Source organism: Mya arenaria, chromosome 9, assembly GCF_026914265.1.
Source record: "Mya arenaria isolate MELC-2E11 chromosome 9, ASM2691426v1".
NCBI classification, from domain to species: Eukaryota; Metazoa; Mollusca; class Bivalvia; order Myida; family Myidae; genus Mya; species Mya arenaria.
In genome coordinates, this window is record NC_069130.1 from 34,467,039 (window position 1) to 34,473,038 (window position 6,000).

Sequence of the window (6,000 nt, forward strand, 5' to 3'; positions counted from 1 at the left end):
TCAATATCACGAAAATACTCAAGTCAAACTTCAATCTGAGTTTCAACTTTTTTTTCCAAATTACAGCTTCATATGATTCAAAATTGGAAATGTTTTACCCTTTATAAAATCCCATTATTTCATTCATTATGTTGATAAAAGAATTTGGTCAATATTTTATAGAAAAATATTAGAGCAAAAATTATACTTGAGTCCAGTTAATTATTTTTGAGTTTTACTCGAGTACAATTTGTGCTGTAAATTTTTTAAGAATATTGAGCAATCATATTAATCAACATAATGTAGGTGATAATGTGCTTTTGAAAATAGAAAAACATATGCATTTTTTAAAAATGTCATAATGTTATATGGCAAAACAATGAGTTGAAACTGAGATTGAGATTTGACTTAAGTATTTTCGTAATATTGGGGCCTGACGCTTATATTCACCAAAAGCTTAGTACACTTGTCCGGTTAATAAAGCTTTGTAAAGGTTGGTTGTTCGGAAAGCGGAGTGGTGAGTGCTCTCGCTTCTCACCTAGGCGACCCGGGTTCGATTTCTGGCCTGGGCGCATTTGAGTTCGGTTAGTGGTCACCAAGCAGGACAAGTTGGTTTTCCTCGGGTACTCCGGTTCCCCCCCCCCCCACACACACACCACAATACCACACTTAAGCGCAACATCGTGCCAATGAGAGTTATTAATAGAAGTTGCAATAGCTTGTTTCACAATCGTTATAAATAAATAAGTTTTAACTGAAGCTTAGTACACATGCCATCCATGATAATATATACATTATATTGATGTTTTTTTCTATGAATTGACGAGTTTCATTTTTATCTGGTCCGTAAATCGAAGAAATGATCGAGTCGAGCCTTGGTGCTTAGTCGTCTTCGGGCAAAAAATAAAACCACGACCACACTCAAATCGTTCTAAATAATAACATGAACTTTTTACAAATATTACCCCTGGTAATAATTACAGTCCAACCTCGTTGGCTCGAACTCCAAGGGACCGGCGAAAAAACTCGAGCCTCGGAAAAAAACACGGCAAGCGGGAAGGCTTACCTTTAGTATATAGAAATCGGCCCTTTACATCCAGTTCGAGCCAACGAGTAATTCTAGTCAAGCGAGTTCGAGCCAACGCGGTTAGACTGTATATACATGTATAGCAAGACCCATAACCCTAGTTAGGTTCTACGAAGGTCTGGCGAAATTCTCAGACGCTTGCGGTGATCTTTGTCATAGCTTTTATTTACTAATAAAACAAAAATCAAACGCGTAATTGAAAATTATACTATTGAAAGTGATTTAGAATTAGAGTATACTTTTAGATGCATTTGTTTATTACAGTACTTCAGACAGACACTTCTTAGCTGATCGGACTTGACGAAAACACCAACATTGATAAAACCTCCCGTTCACATTCAACGAAAGTGTAAATTAGATATCCGATTGAATTATGAAACAGTTATTGGATTATAAAGGTTTCAAGATCATTTATACTAAAATGCGATCAACCAACTACACGATTTTGATGTTTTGTCGCATTGTGTCCATTAGTTCAATGATTTTGTGACAGACTTTTTCAAATAGTGTTATTGTCGCGTTGTTACAGAAATCGACATAATAACAAGCATATCTGACCTGTCTATCACTCAAAAAAGACAATTCTATTATCAACATGTGTCGCAGAACAAGTTTCCAAACTTTGAATGATATAGTGCCTGGGTCTATGTGTTCTAATATCTTCAATCTCCTGAAACGCATGTTTTAAGATGTTTAATCAAATCGATGCGTATTAACAATGTGTAAATCATCGCAAACTTATATTTGCCACATCTTCACCACCCTGAGCATTAAAGGGGGACAATATAGTTTTTCATCTCTGGTATAATATTTTTGAATTTGAGTTATTGCCCTTTGTCTATGTTTAAAACAAAACAAAACAGGTGTTGGTATTACTCAAACTTCATATAAATAATTAACATGTGGAAGTCAACTACAGTGCACAGGAAAAAAAGCTCTGGCTATAATCTTTTTTTATTTCGAGTTATTGCCCGTTGCTCATGTTTTCCGTAGCTCTAACATTTTTTAGGTGACAACTTTCATAACTGACATATATAACTTACCGGTAATCCCATGCACCAGAAACGTAATTCTGACTCCAATATGTTTTGAGTTATTGCCCTATGCTCTTTTTCATACTGTGTTTTTGTCCGGAGCATAAATCAAGTTAGACATTGGTAACAGACCAAAGACGCATAGCTGACTGTACGCAAATACGCAGTTGCGTAGTGAAATTTTGACAGGTCGGAAAGTTTTTTGTCTTACCAAATTAAAAACAAAACAAAAAACAAATTTGAAATAAAAACCAAAGGGGAGGGTTGAAGGGGTAAATATGCTGTCCGTCATCAATCTGCGTAATCCCAAATTGGCCCTAGTTACGCCCCTGGACCACTTGTTGTATCGGCAACTGTTACCCTTTGCTGCAGCATCACATGGCATCAACAATACTATACAAACAAAGGTATACAACACCAGAGCCTGAGAGGCTCTGTTTAGTTAAGTGAATGTTTCAGATAACTTCATGAATACATAAATGTACAATTGAAAATAATAGCATACAGGTAATATTCTGTATGTACTACAAGTAAAGGTAATATAAGTTCCTGCTACTACATAATATACACATTGTCATAGACTTGGTTATGCGGTCGTCTGTGCCATTGTTACCGTGCAAAAATGGACGCCAACTTAAGTCGTTCAAAATACTCACATTAAACGTATTGCGCATGCTACCAATGGTAATATATGCCTTATATTGTTTCTTCTTTGAATTGATGAGTTTGATTTTTATTTGGTCCGTAAATCGAAAAAAAAAGATAGAGTCGACTTTTTGTGTTTTCATCGGGCAAAAACTTTCAGCGTAATTAAATAATTATATCATGAAGCTTGTACACATATTACTCAAGATAATATGGATTTATGTATAGCAAGGCCCGTAACTCTAGTAAGGTTCCTCGAAAAACTCAGACGCTTGTGGTGATTTTTTGGTCAAAGAATTTCTTAACTTAGACAAAACCAAAAACCGCGTACTTGAAATTGATACTCTTGAAAGCGATTTAGAATTAGATTACTAGAAAACTGTAAGATACATTTGTTTGTTACAAGAGATCAGACAGACACTTCTAAGCTGATCAGACTTGACGAAAACATCGACACATGATTTTGCCAATAAAACCCCCCGTTCACATTCAACGAAAGCGTAAATTAGATATCCGATTGAACTATAAAACAATTATTGGATTATAAAAGTTTCAAGATAATTTCACTTAAATGCGATCAACCAACTACACGATTTTGATGTTTCGCCATATTGTACCCATTACTTCCATGATTTTGTGACAGACTGTGTAAAACAGTACTATTATCGAGTTGTTACAGAAATCAAATACTTGTCTGACATTATCACGGGGATATTTGATCCGTCTATCGCTCAAAAAAGACAAATTTACTAACAATAATTGTCGCATTACAACTTTCCAAAGTTTGAATGATCGAACCCGAGTCCATGTTCTCTAATATCTAGAGTGTTCCTTATAGAATGATTCAACACATAAATACGTATCAATATTATGGTTTAAAAAGGAATAAAACATTGTTAGTGGTCAACATCATATTTTGTCCATTTTGAAGGCAGTAAGTGCTCCAATACATCTATCTCAGTGATTCAGCAGTCAGCCGGGTATTAATTCTGACCAGGTTCAGCGATGAAGCTGGGGTAGTCAGTGGGTGGTTAACACAATGTAGTGTAGACCGGGCACTTAAAAACTTAAAAATGGTCAGTATGGACTTATTTAAAATGAATAATAACTTTATTGAGTCGTTACCAAGCCATATATTTTTGTAAGTACATAATAACCGTCCTTGTCCATTACAAAAGTGCATTCTTCCAAATTTGCAATAATATTACCCTTCACGATTTGAAATAAAATAAAAAAATGCAATTTTGACTCCTGATTTTTAGCGAACATGGGTCCACATTTAAAAAATAAAATAAAATGTAAGGAAAAACATGCATGTTAAAAACATATTTTAACTTCAGGTGAATAGGATGTTCGTTTGAATACTCTTGGCATTGCATTTTTTCACCCTCTTTTGATAAAAATCGACAAAGATATGAAGTGTCCTTGAGAAATCATAATGCGTATTTTTGCTTGTCTTCTGGACCATTCTTCGACGTATACTCCCATGGACCCGTTATAATAAACCTGACAAGAGTGACATCAAGTGAAGTGCCAATACACTTCTTCATAAACACAATCATCATTACTACAGCCACTTCAGCCCGCAGATACCCTAATGACAGGGCCGGGTTTCAATGTAATGAAGTAGCTATCTCCCGTAGTGGTCAATAAAACAATGACCACCTGTCGGGGCCTCATAATGACACTAATTGCTGTATTGATACAAGTGGGCAGGTAGACGGGCCTCGGGGGCTGGGATCAGCAGGGGAGGGGATCCTACCCCGTACATTGTTGTGATAAACACAACTACAATAATTTGAAACATTGTTTTTTCTGGAATAGTATGTTTTACTAGAAAGTGCGGTTGCTTTTATCAAAAACAATTGATAGATTAATTTTGTAAGTATCAAAACTATATACTAGTAAATAAATCTGTACGCCAGAACTGTATCATGGACGAAAACATATTTAGTTTGGTTTAAAGATGCACTCCTACTCCTAAATAAGATTTACTACAATTAATACAAACGTTTTAATATACCAAAAAGGATGAATAAATGTCGAAAACAATGGTTCTTATAGAGGATACCGAGTTTAATTTGAAATAAAGTTGCTGAAAACACGGCATTTCTACCTGAGACGACAGTAGATCACAGTAGATATTTTAATACTCACCAATCATTTAATATTTTGCGTGTTCAGCTATTAAATACACGGTTACAATCTTGTTATTAATCAGTAATTTATATTTTCCATAAATGCATGATTTAGTAAATAGTTAAAGGTTTATCACTCAAAATTTATGTCTGCTATACATGTGCATGTATTGATTTTGAATAAAAGTGTCACTTTAATGATAAAGAATTAAAGATGGCAAAATGGAACGAATGGGAATATGTTAATTCGTCAACGAACAAACGGTGATTGGATGGGTTGGAGAGGGAGTAAAGGGACTCTAATTGAATGAAAAATTGACCATCCCGCTCATGTTTTAATTGTGCCGTCAGGTCAGCTCAATTTTCGAAAGTTATTATTATCATTTTTACCTGTTCATTTCCATCACCAAAGTTTCAGGGGCTATGGGGGCTCTCATTTTTTGACACTAATATTTTATTGGCAGGGCGCCCCTAGGCGGGAACTCTGCAGGTCCGGTAACCGGTGAATACACAATCGATACTAAACCCCGGGTGCCGGGCCACCGAATACACTAGTTACACAATGTACGTGTTATCGGGTGGATCCTTTTGTCAATAAACTTGTTTATTCTCCATTATCACCCATTACGATGTTGGTTTCAGATTCGTTGATCATTCTGACATAAACGTCAATACAATTAGAGAAGAGTTTTTCATGATTAGTTTATTGCTGTGAGCAACTTCGAAGAAACATGCTGAGTCCTATTGTTGTTGTCGCACTAAAGAAAGCGGTTCAAATATTCGCCGCCAGAAAGTGTTTTTCATCAATCGAAAGTCGAAAAACACTTGCAATCTCTGAGATCTTAAATCTGCTAATACACTTTAAAAACTTGCTAAAATGTCACGTGAACAGACAAGATTGTGTATGACATAATAAATGGTAATCAAAATCATGCATTTTTTGTGCTAATATTGCCAATAAACTGAAACTAAAACTTATAATGATATCATAAACGTAATAGTGCAATATGCCAAGTTTTTGAAGTCATAGTCTATATAAAAGACTAAAATCTGTAAATCTTAATTATACATTCTCATTCATTAGAGGTTAGATCGTGGTACGCATAGCATCAAAACT